The sequence below is a fragment of the Pteropus vampyrus genome, unplaced genomic scaffold (assembly GCF_000151845.1).
Source record: "Pteropus vampyrus isolate Shadow unplaced genomic scaffold, Pvam_2.0 Scaffold325, whole genome shotgun sequence".
In the NCBI taxonomy this organism is placed as follows: Eukaryota; Metazoa; Chordata; class Mammalia; order Chiroptera; family Pteropodidae; genus Pteropus; species Pteropus vampyrus.
The window spans coordinates 1,169,705-1,189,832 of record NW_011889106.1 but is presented as its reverse complement, the minus strand read 5'-3'; the positions used below and the strand labels follow the sequence as shown (position 1 = coordinate 1,189,832).

The following is a 20,128-nucleotide window of genomic DNA, read 5'->3' as shown; positions in this document are numbered from 1 at the left end:
GTTTTCTCCATGAAACATCTTGTTTGGTCAATTTGACCTAAATTGCTAAATTGAATTATCTCTTTTGAGCTGCTAACATACTGACATATCCACAGATTTTAATTTTGTATTTTATTCTAGATCACATAAACTGGTGACTATAATTTGGTAGAGTGGATTTCCTTTCTAATTCACCACAGTCCCCATAATTATTGAATGTCTTCCACTAAAATAGCTTCACATAGTTACACTTCCTGCTTGTTGTCTGGTGAGTTTGCTATTCCCTAAGTGAATCAGCATTGTTATTGGATGTAAATTCCTTTCAAATACATATAAATTCATTTTTTACATCCTGCCCTGAAATAATCACCCGACTAGGACAAGTGGAGGCTTTAAGAGTATTTGTGACACACAGGTAATGTTGGGGTTGCATATTATTTCTTGGAAGCTTGGAGGCTTTTCCCAGAAATGGAAATAAATGGCTGTTAACTAAGTACAGTAAATGGGCAGAATGAATTATTTTCCAACAAGTATATGTGTGTGCTTTGGGGTGGAGTGTTGCATGTCAATTCCAAAAAAAAGAAAGGGTTAGGACTTGGCCGGCCCCCTATTGCTATGTGGCTGAGAAGACAGTTCCCAAAATGAGAGGCTTTTGAAAAATTTCATTATGCAGCTTCTGCAGCTTTATTATTTAAAAAGGCTGCTAATACCAGCCCGAGATAGAGGACCCCTTCAAGATCTCTAATTGACTTCTTCACATAATTGTTTTGGTCAGTTCCCAGGATAGCTAAACATAAGTATACAAAAATATTTCCTCATGCTTTGCTGTTAGCTACAGGAGTAGCACTCTTTACAGCTACTATCCATAATGTAGGAGTAGACTCTGAGGCTTATGGATAAGAAAATAAGTGTATTAGGACACTCTCCAAAACAGAATATTTGTCTATTGGGGTATTAACATCTTTAAATCACACACACACAAAATGCAAAATTTGAGATTACTGTTATTTTTAACATATCTAGTTCAAATTCTTAGATGCAACTTTTTTATATTCAAAATACTTTTGCTTTGCTTTTCTTGTTCAGAGAATACCTCAGGCATGGTGGATATTTTCCCCAACTTTAGATGTAAATAAAAACATAGGTGGGAAAATTCCATGTAGATATAGAAATAAACAAACACAGAGTCAACTCTGTAAGCTTTTGTTACTTAAAAAAAATCTAAAGTAGATCAGAATGGTTCAAAAGATTTACTTGCTTAGCATTTGTTATTGTCTACTAAACAGCCTCGGAAATGAAGAGATTATAGATGATGAATATTTGCTTGCCCTTTAAGCCATAGTGAATAAACTTCACAATAAACAAGCAAAAATCTGTGGACATAGCTCCAGGGTCCTCCAATCCATTAACTTCTGATTCCTTGTTCTTCCTCTATGCTTTAGGACAAATGACACTGCTGAGAAAGAGCATTATAACTGCTTGAGATGATTTTAAAGCAATAGCACTTAAATATTTCTAACTTGTTTTATTATAAGACTATTGCTCAGTCTCCCAGAACTGACCAAGCTGAAAAGAAGGGAATATCTATTTTCAAAGTTCAACCAAACTATTTTTACTTCTAAATAAAAAACAGTCTCTACAAAATCTAAAGAACTAAAAAGAAATGTTTAAGAGTGAGGAGAAAGTATTTTAATGGATATAAAGTTTTACTTATGCAAGATGCATAAGTCCATTATGCCACTGTACAACATAGTGCCTATAATTAGCAATACTGTATTGTACACTTAAAAATTTGCTATAAGAGTATATCTCATAGTAAGTGCTATTACCAAACAACAAAAATTGAAAGTGTATCTACAAAATTGTACATTCTACAAAAATTCATAAGGTCTTTCTTAGATGTATTATAAATATAAGGCAATGAAAAAGTTAATTCTAGAAGAAAAGAATATGATAAAGTTCTATGTTTTCATTTATAGTTTTTGTGCTTCAAATAAATTATTATTTGGTTTGAATAATAGTTTGCATTTTTTTCACCGAAAAGGATTAAATATGTTTGCCTTAACTAATTTCCTTTTTCATGTCTTTGGATACAATGCAAATCTAGCAACCAGAATAAATAAATGAAAAACAAAAGTTTAAGGTATGAAATCCAAATATGGCGATATCTAACAAAATGTATAGAGCTACTTACGAAACAACTTTTTTGGACAAAATTTATCTTTGTCAATATTTTTTTCATATAAGCCAATAATTAGTTTTACTTTTCCTTTTCAAATCAGTTCTACAAAAGATGAGGCATATATAGAAGTAGTAACCCAATTATTACATGTTCATTTGTTACTACTAATGCATCAATGCACAAATAAAGAAAATAAATAATTAATTGAATAAAATGAAGCTTTTTACTTAATTGTTTTGAAGGTGCAGTGTTTCAACTATTACTACATAACAAATCACCCTAAACTTAATGATACCAAAAATTATTATTATTAAATTACTGTCATTATCACTTATGGTTCAGACGGTTGATTTAACTCAGATAGACAATTCTTTTTGTCAGTTTCCCAGTTTACAATCAGTTGGTGACTTGGGTTTGAGTCATTTAGGTTTCCTCATTCACATGTATGACAGTTCATGCTAGCTGCTGCCTGGGACCTCAGTGATGACTGTCAGCTGAAGAATCTGGACATGGCTTCTTCATGTGGCCTGGGCTTACTTACAGCCTGGCAGCTGCTTTCCATGAGCTACTACCCTAAAAGGGCAACAGGTAGAAGCTCTATTATGTAGTTGAATATATTAAATTTTATCTAATATATGATCTACCCTTAAACTTTGTGTAACATCACTTACACTATATATAACAACACCTCCATTGAGACCAGTAACATCATTTCCAATAGGCCAGTAACAAAAGCCTGGGCAATTTAAGAGGACAGAATACTGGATCTGCCTCTTGATATGGTAGTTGTGAGAATCTGAAAGAGCATGTGAAAATGTAAATATTGTTGCAGTCATTGTTAGAAAATACAATCCGCTATAAGCATCTAAAGAAAGTAACATAAGAGAGTAATTAAGTACAGGCTAGTCTCTGACGCTTGTATAAGTATGAGCTTAGGTAGATAAATAGTTCTACTTTTCTGAGTCATGGTCTCTTTTCTGGGAAAATAACTCCTAATTTGTAGGACTAATGTGAGGATTAAATGGGATGACACATATAAAGTTCTTGGCACATTATGGAGGCTCAATAAATATTAACTCTTACAATTATTATTATTATAAGTCACTATTATTATTATTATATGATATAGAGCCACTCTATCCAATAGCATTTTCTTCATTAAAGAAAATGTTCTATATTTTCACTGTCCGATATGGTATCCCCTAGCCACGTATGCACCTTATAAACTGAATTTTTAAATGTTATTAAAATTAAAATAGTCATTGTTGAGAGATTATTTTCAATTGTTTCTTGAGTTTCTACAAGTTAGTGATGCAGTCTCTTGTTCTGGACTAACTTTTCAAGGCTGTTTGTATAGAGAACAGCCTTGGAAGACAGAAGTAGTGTCTCTCTCCAGAGAAAAGGAAGGCGTAATTAGAGTTCATTATAAAAAATTTGAGTTCCTAAAGCTAAAAGTGCATTTCCTGTAATGCATCTTATTGTGTGTGCAGGTTTCAGATACTTCTCTTTATATCATCCTATGGGAACTGAGGCTGAGGAAAACAGTTCAAAAAGGTTATAATCTGGATACTTCTATTGCTCTGAATGATAAACTATCCTTTGTCTCTGGTCCAGGAGTTTGAGAAGGCTGAATAATGTTCTATTGTATGCATTTACCACATTTTCTTTATTCATCTATCCATTGACATTTATTTCCTTGTCTTGGTTATTATGAATAATGCTGTAATAAACATGGGAGTGCATATATCTCTTTGAGATCCTGATTTCAATTATTTAGAAAAAAATCCTTAGAAATGGGTTTGTATTTGAGTTCACTGATTCTTTTTTCTGCCTGATCAAGTATGTTATTGAAACACTCAGTTTTTCAGTTTAATTATTATGTGCTCCAACTCCAGAATTTTTTTTATAGTTTCTTTTTGTTGATATTCCCATTTATTCATGCATTGCTTTCCTAATTTTGTTTAATTGTTTGTGTTTTCTTATAACTCACTGAGCTTCTTTAAGGTGATTATTTTGAATTATTTGTCAATTTATAGATCTGCATATTTTAGGGTTGATTACTGTAGATTTTCATTGTTGTTCTTGTTCCTTTGATTATCTCATGTTTCCCTGACTCATTGTTTCTTGATGTTTTGCTTTGATATCTGTGCAGTTGAAGAAACAACCACCTGTTCAAGGCTCTGACATGAAAAGACCTTCACCAATCAGCCTGGCTAGAGTTCCTAGGAGTCTCTCAAACATTTTCTATGGATGTATGTTCTCTGGTCTTTGAATACAGATTGTAAATTAGAGCGATTTACTGCTTTCTTCTTGTTCTTGTTCTTCTTGTTCTTCTTGTTGTTCTTGTTCTTGTTCTTGTTCTTGTTCTTGTTCTTGTTCTTCTTGTTCTTGTTGTTGTTGTTCTTCTTCTTCTTCTTCTTCTTCTTCTTCTTCTTCTTCTTCTTCTTCTTCTTCTTCTTCTTCTTCTTCTTCTTCTTCTTCTTCTTCTTTTTCAAGAGCCTATAATCTCTTGCTCCTTCTGGTGGCTGACTGTTACCCTGTAGGCTAGGACATTGAAGACATGCTCCATTCCTCTCTCTCAATCCCTGTGAAGCCTTGAAATCTACCCTTTCTCCCAATTTTTCATAGCAGTGCCAGGCATAGCAAGCCACTCTTTCCTTTAACTTTTTTTTTAATTGCTTCCCCAAAACTAGTTTGGTTTTATCAAGGGTCTGGTGAGGTGAAACAGAAACCAGCTCCTTGGATAACATAGTGGAAGGCCAGGAAGTTGAAAGGCATTCTCCACTCCACTCTCTTCCTCCCAGGGAAGAAACTTCAGGTTCTGCATTTTATTGCAATCTTACAGAGCCATGCCAGCCACAGAGGTTGTCTGCACCTTTCTCTTTATTCTTAACTGCCCCTTGGCATTTGAACTACGTTAGTTTTATCAGCACTCCACATAAGGCAAAACAGAAACCAACTTCTCATGCAATGCACATAAAGACCAAGATGTTTGAGGCACATCCTATTCTCTTTCTTCTCAGTGGAGACGTTGCAGGCTAAGATGATCTTTCCATTCTGAGCTATGCTGGCTTGAAGAGGGACTGACTCAGGTAAAAGAAAATTGCTCTCCTTTCTCATTTCAATGTGGCTACTCTCAGCTTTGTGCTCAAATGGAGTACTGCAAATTCCTTACTGGATTCTAGACTTCTCATAAAGGTATTTTGGTTCATATATCATTGTTAGATTGGTACTACTGTGGGTGGAAAAGGACTGGGATTTCCTATTTGTTTTGTTGACATCACTCCCTTATTGTTTTACTTAATAATTTATATTCCAGTTTTCCTCAAAAGTCAGAATTTTTATCCAAAGTTCATAAAAAATAAAAAAAAAATAATAAAATAAAAAAACAAAACTACTTAGAAGCTCTATTTAGGTTGATGTGGCTAATTCACTGGTAAGCTTAGTGAGAGCATTATTTGACTGAACTGACATTTGGCCATTATATAGGGGGATGCCAAATACTAGAATTCAGAAAATTTTATTCTGTGTTAGTTCAATTTCTTTTGATTAGAAAAATTTCTTGTATCTGGAAAATAGACTTTGGTAGGTAGCCCTTTTTTATATAGAGAATAGAGAGAAAATGAGAAATTTATTCTTCAATATTCAGTCTTTCAATCAATTCCCTGTTTCTCTCTAAAACTCTCTTATCTAGTAAAAAGATTGTTCAGTAGCTAGCAAGACATGAGCGACATGGGAACAAAAGAATAAGGGCCCAGCTCTGTAATCATAGAAACTTCCCTTGAAGACATTGCTTAAGGACCTCCCAGAAATACCTCCCTTTTAGGGTTATAAGTTACCCCAAATCCTAGAGCACGAAAGCCATAAAAGCTGCTGGCTTAAACCAGCTACAAACTCATACACAGAAAGTGCTGCCATAACTTCGGCCCCATTATGTCATCATTATAATATCATGACTATGCCTGGAAGTTTATGAATCTAATTATAACAGACTGCATTCTGTGTACATGCATGCTCACTAGCGTCAATCATGTGTCAGTCAAAATGACTTCACTTGCCAATCACCTAGGAACGCTTTTGGAACCACCCATCATGGCCCAAATATAAGGCAGACATTCCCACTTCTAGGTCCTTTTTGACCTTCTGGGCTCCTCCTTTTGACTTTTTGCCCTCTGGGCTCTCCCTTCCTTTTTTGCTCTTTTGGGCTATCCTCCCTTTTTGTTGGCTTTTGTGGCTTTTTTTTCCTTTTGTAGCCATTTTGGCCCCTTTGTGTTGGTTACAGTGCTGGGACCATGTGCTTCCTTGGGGCATTCTTTGTCTTTCTAAAATATGCTTTCAATAAAACTATTAAATCTCAATGAACTGTGATTCTTCACTGCGTCATTTGAGGAAGAACTGAGGAAAAATGCTAACTACACATCTGCATTGTCATTATCCCTCTCTCTTCCCCTTACCGTTAGGGCAACACCAAACTCTAATAGGCCCCAATGGTGACAAGGCAAAAATAGATACTGCAGAACTCTGAAAGGGCTGGGCACTTAGTAAGAGCACAGAAGATGAAGTGGAAACTTGTCAACCTGAGAGAGAAATGGCAGGTTCTGTCTACAGGTAGTTGAATAACTTCAAGTATAAAAGTGAGCATGGGCACTAAAAGATATTTTCTAATTTTAAATGGCATTTAGATGTTTTTATAGGTTTTCAGGATTTGTTATGAAAGAAAGGTTGTTTAAAAATTTAGAAAAAATAGCGAAAAGACGAAACTCTCACAGAAATGAAATTCCTGTCATAGAAGGAATGGTATAAGCATGTCTTATATAGTACAGATAGACCTTTGAAAGGATGGCAGAACTGTTTTGTGTAAATGTAGATGAGTAAATTATAATTATAAAAGCACTAGCTACCCTTATTGGTTGTCAAGCACTATGATTTACATACTTCAAATAATTTAATCTCTACAATAACCCTCTATTTCACTATAACACAAAAAGCTCTTAATACTGATATCTTTGTCTCCAGTATACTGAAATACAACTAATTTTACATCTAAAACAGAGTAAGCAATTAACCAATAACAACATAAAATCCATTAAGATACATTAGTATATCCATTCCATAGACTGAAGGCCTGGGGCAAAACAAAACCTAGACATTATAAAAGTAGATTACTTCTAACCCTAGATTCCTATAGGCTATAGATAACAGGTTATCTGCCCCTTTTCTTAATATAGCTTTGGCACAAGCCTAGTACTTAATCATAAGTGTAACAGACTAAATCAAGTCATTGTTGTTTTATGTATAGCATTTCCAGAAGGCTACACATTAGTCATTTGTTAAGTAATCATTGAAAAATACCAAAAAGTAATAAACGTTACTTAATGTAGAAAGTTATCACATTATCGTGGCAACTTGGATTGAAATTTGGCTGAAAGTATGGAACAGGATGCTTTGGAATTTAACCCCTTGAGATTCATCCTAGCACAATAACCTTTCAATGTCAAGATAACTGACTCTCTAGTCTGCATTTGATGCAAATTTTCCAATTTGCAAGGCATTCTCTTCATTTTAATTCATAAAGAATGCACTGTTAAGTGTTTTATGTAAGAACCTGATCAGTACCTTGTAAAAGTATAGGTTAATGTGAAGAGTAATTTCTTTTGTTACATTTTCAATAAAATATTCAAAATATTCAATTTGAGTACAATTTGTATAATTTTAGCTTCTTTGAATATTTCAGATGCATTCATTTATTCTTGATTAGTGAATCAAGATCTGAAAAAGAATATATTTTATGACGTGGCATTAATAATTTATTGCTTCACTCATAAAAACTATTCAACATCTGTCTTATCTTATTTAATCTATACACCCACATGATCCTCTGCCTCCACCATATCTGAGATTATTTTGAAGAAAATTATATAATTATTTTGTTTTATATTTAAGTATATATTTCTTTAAGTTGAGGATTTTAAAAATACAACCACAATGCAATTGTTACACTTAACATTAATTCCCTAATATCATGAAATAACCACTAAGTGTTATCTATTAACTTCATAGTCTTATAAACGTCATAAGACATATTTTTGTTCTCAAACTAATTTTTTTTTGAGTAACAGAATTATATATTCCATAGAAGCCAATATATAAAACAAAAAGAGAGGGAACTGTCTGGTTAGAAAGGAAGGGGAGGTGGGAGGAGGGGTTCACAGCCCTTCTGCTTAGCATTTCTCACATTCTATGGACCATAGTTTGAAATTCACAGGCATATTCACCTCCCTTCCAGTTCTAACTTTCAACAATGTTCTTTCCCTCGGAAAGTTATAGCTCATCATGGACCTTTATAAACAGAATTAAACAGAAGGCAAATTATCATCTAAAAAGAGTCAATTCAGACACTGTTGTTTCAAGAAGGCAAATAGGAAAATGGCACCATGTTCACTGGAATCTTTCAGCAACTGAGTTTCGTTTTATGACTCTCTCTCTCTCTCTCTCTCTCTCTCTCTCTCTCTCTCTATATATATATATATATATATATATATATATATATATATATATATATATATATATATATATATATATAAATGGTTGTTCTTAGAGGACTTGTGGTTTGGTTCTGGACCTCCCTATGGAGCTGAATAGTGTCCCTGAGGGCAAGAACAGCAAAGACCTCTGCTCAGAACCATTCTGATCTCATCCTCAAGAATTTGATCTCCAGTTCCAACTTCCAGTTTTCGGATCTATTGCTGTTGCCGATAGAACGTCTGTAGTAGCTCATTCTCTGTCTTTGGTGGGGGGCATTCGAAGATGTCACAACCTTTTGTGAGCCAGATTTTCTTCTCCTCCAGCCTGTGTTCCTCCCCCTACCTTGGCACCTTTTCTTCCAGCAGAGATAATGCCTCTGGTCATCTTCTGCAACCAGCTTTTCTGTCTGATTGAAGAGCTGGGATGAGGCAGGGATCATGCACTTGGAGAGGAGTCTGTTTGGGGGTTAGAGGCTGGGGACTCAGAAGCTCGGAGCCGGACCTATGGGTATCAGGATTGGTCCTTTATTCATCTCACTGAGCCACTCCCAGGTGGTCAGAGAGGGCTTGACCCTTGCCATAGGTAGGTAGATGTCCTCTTGCTAGGATTCCGACCACCAGGGTATAATCATGGATAGGGGTTTGATGAGGTTTTTGGTTGTAATCAGCTTGTAGAAACGGAAGATCTCACAGGAGGACACGTCGAGACCTCTCTGGGATGACACCGACCCCCTTTGGTGGGTGTTAGGAGCGGTATTTGATCAGGTAGTTCAGGTGATATTTGTCGGCCCTCACCTCATAATAGTGGATGTTCCTATTTCCCTTTCCCACCACACAGAGTATGTTGGTGTCTGTGTCATATAAGGTAAACATGCCTGAGGAGCCATCCAAGTCCTCTTCAGTGAGAGGCATAGAGAAGTTGTCCTGGTTACAGGGCTATCTGCCAGTCGTTCCATCAGGATGTGGACAACAGCTTATTCAGGTTCCTCGGAAACAGCACTTTGTTGGCCTGGTGCCCTTTGTAACTGGCTTCCTGGAGAATGGTCCCTGCTCAGAGGTGTCGAGAACCTGAATCTAGTAGTCTTTACAAGTGGTGGCCAGCAGACTGCCATTGGTGTTGAAAGACAGGGACAGGATCACGTCTTGGTGGCAGTCAATTGTCTTCACAGGGCTCAGGATTATAGACTCCTTTGTATCTAGGTTCCAGACTATCACCTTATATAATTGTAGCAGGAACTGAAGATTACTTTGGCAGCCGTGGGGTGCCACTCAAACAGGCCCACTCTGCGGGAGTGGACCACCAGCTCATTCCTGCAGGCTGTGAAGTTCCTTTATAGCAACTGCTTGAGGATGTCCCAGATATTAATCATGGCATCTTCAGAACAGGAAGCAATATCGAAATAGTCAAAAGGTTTCATTTGATGTGTATGATGTTCCCTCAGTACTCACAGACCTTCCGGTAGTGAGGGTCCAATTTTTTCATCTGATGCAGGAGGATGACAAAAAAGATAACCTCACCAGCGTACTTAGTCACAACTGCAATAAAGTGAGAGCTCACAGCGCAAAACTGATTGTCGTGGACGCTGTGTGTAATGGGCACAGAGTTGTGCCAGTTCTCCTTGCTTGCTGGTTTTCCAAAAACCTGGAGAACTCAGAGCTCCAGTACTAGTGTGCCATGACATTTTGATGATGGCCACACAGGAGTCCTTGCACCCAGAACTCTCACATTTTCCAAGATGCTTTAAATTCTAAAGTTAGAACTCTTTGAGCTTACTTCAAGGTTTGCTTTTAGTACAAAAAAAAAATTGTAATGTTTTTTTTTTTGCTCCTGTGAACAGATTATTTAAATGACCTACAGGAATATTTGGCTCAGTGGGGAAAAACAAACAAGCAAAGAAACAAAAACCTTTCTCTGATAGTGCAGTGCTTAACAAAGAGATAATTGGAAAAGAAAAAGAAAAACTAAAGCGCAATTTCTAAAGTAGTTTTTTCTGTTGTTTTATGATAAAGGCACAACAATGTCCACACCAGTATGAGCCATTTGAAAAATATTTGCTGAAGAAAGTAGATTTCCATTTGTTCCTTAATTTACTAACATTATCCTTCACCCAAGTTCCACATATATCAGAATATAAATCCTACACTTTCTGTGACAAGAGACTGAAATAAAAATGCAAGCAGTATTGGGGCCAAACTAACAGCCCAGATGTTTTGGACTAACTTCACTCTGTCCAAGCTAGATTAGGTGCTCAAATTTAGTAACTTATTATATTCAATAATTTTTCCTTTTTTATTTCCCACCAAAACTGAGAGCTGAGATTGTCGACTTTTGTAGAATTTGTTTTAAGCAAATGTACCCATAATTAGAAAATTAACAGAATGTTAGATTTAAAAAAAAAAATTATGCACATACAATATTAGTTTCTGAACAGTCTGGTATGCTTTCAAATCTGTTCACACGAAGTATTTTTTCTATCACTATTACACTCCACACCCCGCACCCCACAAAATGCCCTCATATATTTAATGAGTCTTTACTATAGTAATTACTCCTTTTCAAATATTCTGATATTTCTTTGTAAAAAGAATTATTTATAAAAGAATGAGATGACATGTATTTTTATTTTTACATCATTTTTTAAATCTAATTTTTCATCTTTTATTTGACAAATTTATAGCCTTAGAAGGTTTATTTCTTCTTTATCGATTCACATGACACTAATGCAAAACTTCATTTCATATTCAATTATTTCCTTTAGTATTTACCTTCCCATACAAACATGTAAATGACTGAGAAATCAACAGAATATTACTTCTATTTTCTATATTTCTCCAGTGAAAATCATTAAAAAATAAATAAAAACCCTTAAAACATCTCAAAGAAATTCCACAGTTTATTCTACATGCTTTCAGATAAGTCTCTTCTTTTTTAACCAAATTCATTTCTGTTCAAACCCTATTTATTTTTCAGATAAGAAGAAAGAAACTGACTTATTTTTTGCTTATATGTAGAGGTACTTCGCTTCATGTTATTTCTGTATAAGTGCATCACTCATATTATCATCTCTATTCATATATAAGGAAAATGAGGGCCAGAGCAAATGTCTGTAGCAGAACCAGAAAATAAAACTACCATTGACCTTAAGGCTTATGTTTCTTGTTAATTATATTTTTGTCCCTTTTCATCCCACTATCCTACGCCAAAGAGAGAATGTGAAATTAATTTTGCTTGGAAATCACAGCCTCTGAAGAAAATACCAAATTCAGAAAGGATGCCTTATAAGGCAAAATCTCCCAGTCCAAGTTTTTCATCTATAATAGTTTTTCTGATCTTTCTCAGCATCTAGGTTAAATGAGAAAAGGACAAAACAAAAAGTATATGCTGGGGAAATTTAGAAGTATTCACTTTGATATTTGTAAATGTGATAAAATACATATTGTATAAAATTTACCATATTAACCAGTTTTAGGTGTACAGTTTAGTGGTATTAAGTACATTCACATTTTTGTGAAACCATCATCACAATCATCCCAAGAATTATTTCCATCATGTAAAACTAAAACTTTGTGCCCATTAAATAAGATACCACTTCACATCAACTGGAATGGTAACTATGACAAAAGCGGAAAATAATAATGTTGGAGAAAATTTGGAGAAATTGGAACCATTGTGGTTTTGATTTGCATTCCTCTAATGAGTAGTAATGTTGAGCATCTTTTCATGTACTTATTGGTTATTTATATATCTTCTTTAGATAAATGTCTATTCTAGTACTTTAAATTGGGTTGTTTGTTCATTTATTTTTTGGTGTTGAGTTATAGTTGTTCTTTATATACTCTTTTTTTCCAGCTTAATTGAAATATAATAGACAATTAATTGCTCGTATTTGCGTTGTACCATTCAATGATTTTTTAAATTACATTTGGCATACAATAATATATTAGTTTCACTTGTACAGCATAGTGATTAAATATCTATATAACTCACAAAGTTATCACCCCACTAAATCTAGTACTCCTCTTCCCCTTACATATTTACTACGTTGTTAACTATTTTCCTTATGCTATACTTTATATCTCCATGTCTGCTTTGTATTGATCCATTTGTACTTCTTAATCTCTTTGCCTTTTTTCACTGTCCCCCCAACTGCCCTCCCACCTAGTAACCATCAAAATATTATCTGTATCTATAAGTTTATTTCCATTTTTGTTGTTTATTTTGTCCTTTAAATTCCACACGTATATTTGTCTTTCTCTATCTGACTTCATTTATCGCAATACCCTCTAGATCTATCAAAGAAATATCTTTTTCCATCCCCTTCCTTTTAGACTGTATGTGTCTTTTAATCTAAAATGAGTCTCTTGTAGGCAACATATGTAGGGGTCTTGTTTTCTTATCCATTCAGTCATTCTATCTTTTGGTGGGAGCGCTTAATTCTTTTCCATTTGAGGTACTTGTTGATAGAAATGTAATTATTACCATTCTTTACTCATGTTTTTGATACGTGTTTTTTTCTTCTTAAAGAAGTCCCTCCAACAATTCCTTTAATACTGGCTTGGTGATAATAAATTCCTTTAGCTTATTTTTTCCTGAGAAGCACTTTATTTGTTCTTGGACTAAATGATAAATTTTTTCCTGAGAAGCACTTTATTTGTTCTTGGACTAAATGGATAAAGTGTTCTTGGTTGTAGGACCTGGCTTTTCATCATGTTGAATATTTTGTGCCAAGTCTTTCTGTCTTGCATAGTTTCTTTTGAGAAATTAGCTGTCAGTCTTCTGGGTGCTCCCTTGTAGGTCTAACTGCTTTTCTCTTGCCCCTTTTAAGATTCTCTCTTTGTATTTAAACTTTGGGCATTTTAATTATGTCATGTCTTGGTGTGGGCCTCTTTTGGTTTATCTCTTTTGAGACTCTCTGAGCTTCCTGGGGCTGTATGTCTATTTTCTTCACCGAGTTAGGGAAGTTTTCCATCATTATTTCTTCAAATGGCTCTTCACCTTTTTGTTTTCATTCTGGTACCCACAAGACATGGATATTTTTACATTTAACAGTGTTTCATAGGCTCCTTAAATTATTATTATAGTTTCAGCTTCTTTTTTCTTGCCATTCTGATTGAGTGTCCTTGGCTTCCCCATCTTCTGTATCAGTGGGATCAACAGAGGAACAATGGATACCTCTAACGCTTCTGCCCAGGAAAAGGCCTCGCCTCCAGCCCCTTGTAAGTCCCTGGTGCCCCCCATGCAGTCGACCCGGTGCTGATGCTTAGAGTAAGCAGGTCCGTCATCGTGAAAGTCTGCTCTCAAACATGGCCTCTTTAAGAAGCATCTGTAACTACCAGCTGTTGCTGTAGTAGCCTCTCTCACACTCAATCTCTTGGGACCGGCAGCCTTACGTCTTTGCCCCCTCCTATGTTCTACCATTGCAGAGTGATTTATTCTTTCTCTCCCTAATTGTAGTGCTTCTGTTCATTAAGATCCCAGGTGACTTTGCTTGTTGTTTGCTCCATGTTTCTGTCACAACTTTGATGTGGTCACAAGAGGGATGAACAAAGCCTCTATCTTTTTCACCCTATATATATGCTTGATAATACCTCTTATTACATATATGATTTGGAAATATTTTCTCACATTCTGTGTGTTGCATTTTCACTATGTTGTTGTGTCATTTGATGAACAAAAGTTTTTTTTTTTAATTTTGACAAAGTCTAATTTATTATTATTTTTCTTTTTTGCTTCTGCTTTTGTTGTCATAGCCATAAAATCATTGTGATATGTAATGTCATAAAGCCTCTCCCTTATGTTTTCTTCAGAAAGTTTTATAGTTTACCTATTATATTTAGTTATTTAATTCATTTTATCTTAATTGTGCAAAAGGCGTAAGGTAGAGTTTGAAATTTATTCTTTCGTATAGTTATTCCAACACCATTTGTTAAAAAGACTATCTCAGAAACTTTGTCCAGAATTATTTGATCATATATGTGAAGGTTTATTTCTGGGTTGTCTGTTCTATTCCATTGGTCTATCTTTATATAGTACAATACTGTTTTCATTATTGTATCTCTGTAATAAGTTTTGAAATCAGAAAATGTCAAAATTCAACTTTTTTCTTCTTTAAAGTTATTTAGAGTATTTGGGATCCCTAGAGAATCTATATGAATTTTAGGATAGATATTTCTATTTCTGGAAAAAAATTCATTGAGATTTTTATAGACATTGAATTGAATATGTAAATGACTTTGGTTAGTATTGACATTTTAACAAATTGTCTTTCAATCCATGAACATAGACGTCTTTTTATTTTTTGTGATTTCAATTACTTTTATAAATTGTTTGTAGCTTTCACTGTAGAAATCTTTTACTTCCTTAACTAAGTTTATCCTTAAGTACCTTTTTCTTTTTTATACTACTGTATATTGAATTGTTTTCTTAATTTCTTCCATAGGCTGTTCATTCTTAGAGTATAGAAATGTAAATGATTTTTACTTGTTGACTTTATCCTGCAACTTTGCTGTATTTATTATTTCTAACAGTATTGTGAGCTTTAGGATTTTCTACATATGAGATGATATTATCTATGAACGGAAATAATTTTACTGCTTCCTTTACAATTTGGATGTCTCATTTCTTTTTCTTACCAAATTACTCTGTTTAGGACTTTCAGTGCAATTTCGAATAGAAGTTAAATAAGTAGACATTCTTGTTCTGTTCCTGATATTAAAGGAAAAACTTTCAATGTTTCAGTATTGAGTGTAATGTTAGCTTCACTCTTTCTATGTATGGCCCTTGTTAAATTGTTATAGTTTCATTCTTGTCCTAGTTTTTGCATATTTTAATCATGAAAGGGTGTTGAATACTATCAAATTATTTTCTGCATCAATTGAGATGATATAATTTTTTCTTCATTACGTTAATATGGTATATTTCATTGATTTTTATATGTTGAATCATCCTGAATTCCAGAAATATATATCCTACTTGGTTTTAGTGTATAATCCTTTTAATATGCTCTTGATTTGGTTTACTAGTATTTCATTGTATATTTTTACATGAAAATTCAACAGGGATACTGGTCTATATATAGTTTTCCTTTCTTATACTACCCTTATCTGGTTTTGATATTATGACGATGCTAGACTCATAGGTGAATTTGCATGCATTCCCTTCTCTTCAATTTTTTAAAAGAGATTGAGGAGGGTTGGTGTTCATTCTTTTTTAAACAGCTTGTGGAATTCACTGGTGAATTGGTATTCTTACCAATTATAGATTTGTTTAGGTTTTGTATTTATGAATAGGTCTTGGTAGATTGCATATTTCTAGGAATTTTTCCACTTCATTTAGAATATCCAATTAGATGGCTTATAAATATCCATAATACTCTTTTATTATTCTTTTAATTTCTCTAAAATTTGTTGTAATATCTCCTGTTTCATTTTTGTTTTTAGTTATTTGGTCTTCTCTTTTTTTTTTCTTTAGTCAATCTTGCTTAAGGTTTGTCAATTTCGTTGATCCATTTGAGAAACCAGCTCTTGGTCTTATTCGTTTTCTTTATTGTTTTTCTATTTTTTATTTATTTCTTCTCAAGTTTTTACTATTTCCTCCCTCTGATAGCTTTGGGTTTATTTTTTCCCCCCTAGTACCTAAAGGTATAAATTTAGGTTGTTAACTTGATATCTTTTATCTTTTTTAAATGTAAGCATTTACAACTATAAAGTTTCCTCTTGGCACGTAAGTCTTTGTATATCAAATTTTTATTTTCATTTGTTTTAAGATAATTTCTAATTTCCCTTTTGATTTATTCTTTGACCTATTTGTTGTTTAAGACTATTATTTAATTTCCACATATTTGTGCATTTTCATTTTTTCTTTCTTTTGATTTCTAATTCCATTTTAATTGGAAGAGATACTTTGTATAATTTCAATCTTTTTAAATTTATAAATAAATGTTTTGTAGACTAAAATATTGTCTGTCCTAGATATTGTTCTATGTACATTTGAGAAAAATGTGTTCCTGTGTTCTGCTACTGTTGTGGGGAGTTTCCTATATATGTCTGCTAGGTCTAGTTGGTCTATAGTGTTGTTAAAATTCATTTTCCTTATTGAAATTCTATTTGTTTTTTCCTATCAAATATTGAACATCAATATTGAGTATTTAAATCTTCTAGTATTATAGAGCTTTATATTTCTTCAATTCTGTCAATGTTTGTTTCATACATTTAGGAGCTGTGATGGTTGATGCACACACACACACACACACACACACACACACACACACACACACACACATATATATATATATAATTGTTATATCTTTTTTTTGAATTGACTATTTTATCATTATTTGATATCCTGTGTCTCTTATAATAGCTTTTCAATTAAAGTCTATTTTTTTCCTGATACTAGTTTAGCCACCCCTCTTCTCTTTTGATTATCATTTACATGGCATAGCTTTGTCCATTCTTTCGTTTTTAACCTATATGTGTCTTTGGATCTAAAGTGATTATTGTGTACATAACATACAGTTGGACCCTGTTTTTGTTTTTATTTTTTAATTCATTCTTCCAATCTGTGTTTTTTAATTGAGAAGTTTAATGTATTTATATTTAAAATAATTCCTAATAACTGAGGACAGAATTATTACCATTTTATTTGTTTTCTATATGTCTCATACATTTATGTCCCCCCATTTTCTATTTTATCCCTACTGTTCTACTTTGTATGTAGTTGATTTTTTGTAGTGGCACGTTTTTATTATTTTCTTAATTCATTTTTAGTATAGTCTATAGATATTTTCTTTGTGATTACCATGAAGATTACATGAAATAGCCTAAAGTTATGGTAACCTATCTTATTCTGATGACAGCTGAAAAATGATCAAACATACAAAAATTTTATTCCTTTATATCTCTCCTGACCTTTATTTTTTGAAGTCACAAAACTATATCTTAATATATTTTGTATTATTAACATAAACTAATAAATATTTTATTTATATGAATTTTTTTATTTTTAATTAATTAATTTATTTTGGGGGTGACATCGATTTAAAAAGTCCAATAAATTTCAAGTGCAAGTGTACAATTTAACAGTAAGTAGTATATACATTGTATTTTGTGTTTGCTGTCTATAGTTAGATTTCTTTTCATCACCACATATTTAACCCACTTTACCACATATTTATTTTCCCTCACTCCCTGTTCCCTCTGGCAACCGCTAGTCCACTGTCCATGAGTCGCTGTTTGTTTGTCATGTTTTTTTGTTGCTTTCAAATTTATATCCCACATATATGTGTTTGGATTATTTCATTAAACATGATTATTTAAAGATATATATATACCAACTCTTCTTTATTCAAATATCTATCATAGGACACTTCGGTTGCTTCCATGTCCTGGCTACTGTGAATAATGCTGCTATGAACATCGCTGTGAAAATATCTTTTTGGATATGGTCGTTTAAGTCTTTAGGGTAAATACTCAGTAGGGGGATTGCTGGATCATGTGGTAGATCGATTCTTAGTTTTTTGAGGAACCACCATACTGCTTTCCATTAGTGGCTATCCCATTTTGGAGTTCTACTAGCAATGTATGAAGGTTCCTTTTTCTCCACATCCTCTCAAAAACTTGTTATCACTTGTCCTGTTGATAATAGGTATTCTAATTGGTATGAGATGGTATCTCATTGTACTTTTGGTTTTCATTTCCCTAATAGCTAGTGATGTTGAGCATTCTTTCATATGTTTATTGGCCATTTGTATGTCTTCTTGGGAGAAGTGTCTGTTCAGGTCCTCTGCCCATTTTTTGATTGGATTGTTTGTTGTTGTTGTTGAGTCGTATGAGTTTTTTGTATATTTTGGATATTTGGCCCTTATCAGAGACCTGACTTGCAAATATATTTTCCCATGCAAATGGTTGTTTCATTGCCTTGTTGACAGTTTCTTTTGCTATGCAGAAGCTTTTTAGTTTGATACAATCTCAATTGTTTATTTTTGCTTTTCTTTCCCTTGCCTTTGAGGTCAAATTCATAAAATTCTCTTTAAGTTCAAAGTCCATGAGTTTAGTATTTGTGCTTTCTTCTATGGAATTTATTGTTTCAGGCGTTCTATTCAAGTCCTTATCTATTTTTAGTTAATTTGGTGTATTGTGATAGATAACATTCAAGTTTCATTCTTTTGCAGATAGCTTTCCAGTATTTTCAGCACCATTTATTGAAAAGGCTTCTCTTTCTCCATTGTATATTTTTTACTCCTTTTTCAAAAATTATTTGCCCATATAAACAGGGGTTTACTTCTGGTTCTGAATTCTGTAACACCGGTCTGCCTGTCTTGCTTTTTTTTGCCAATATCATACCTTTTTGATTATTGTTGCTTTGTAGAACACACAATCTGCAGATGAGCAGAATGATACCTCCAGCGTTCCTCTTTTTTCTAAAGATAGCTTTGGCTCTTCAAGTTCTTTGTGCTTCCATACAAATCTGATGATTTTCTGTCTTATATCTTTAAAAAATGCCATTTGGGGTTCTCATGAGGTTTTCTTTAAATCTGCATAATGCTTTCAGTAATAAGGTCATTTTTACTATGTTCATTTTTCCAATCCAAGAACACGGGATATATTTCCATTTCTTTGTATCTTCTTCAATTTCTTTTAATAGGGTCTTATAGTTTTCATTATGTAGGTTCTTTACATGTTTCAATAAGTTTATTCTTAGATATTTTATTCTTTTTGTTGCAATTTCAAAGGAATTTTTTAAATTTCTTTTTCTGATAATTCATTATTAAAGTATAAGAATGCTATGGGTTTTTGAACATTGATTTTGTATCCTAAAACTTTACTATATTTGTTTATTATTTCTAGTAGTGTTTGTGTGGAGTCTTTAGGGTTTTCTATATAGTGAATCATGTCATTCACAAATAGTAACAGTTTGACTTCTTCATTTCCTATTCGAATGACTTATTTATTTCTCTTGCCTGATTGCACTCACTAGGATCCCCAATGTTATACTCAACAACAGTGGTGATCATGGACGAACTTGTCTTATTCTTGATCTTAGAGGAAAGTTTTTAGTTTTTCACTGTTAAATATGTTAGCTAAGGGTTTGTTGTATATGGCCTTTATTATGTTGAGATGCTTTTCTTCTATATTTATTTTACAAAGTGTTTCGATCATAAATGGATGCTATATCTTACCAAAGGCTTTTTCTGCATCTGCTGATATGATCATATGATTCTTATTCTTTATTTTGTTGATGTGATGTATCACATTAATTGAATTATGTATGTTAAACCATCCCTGTGCCTGTGGGATGAAGCCCACTTGATCATGGTGTATAATCTTTCTCATGTGTTGTTGTATTCAATTCACTAGTATCTTAATTAGGATTTTTGTATCTGTGTTCATGAGAGATATTGGTCTGTAGTTTCATTTTTGTGTTACCTTTATCGAGTTTTGG

At 33.5% G+C, this 20,128-nt stretch overlaps 1 pseudogene; it reads right to left on the bottom strand.

The window, feature by feature from the left end:
• Window positions 1-1,003: 1,003 nt before the first annotated feature.
• LOC105304016 lies at window positions 1,004-15,378 on the bottom strand (annotated as a pseudogene).
• Window positions 15,379-20,128: the final 4,750 nt, after the last annotated feature.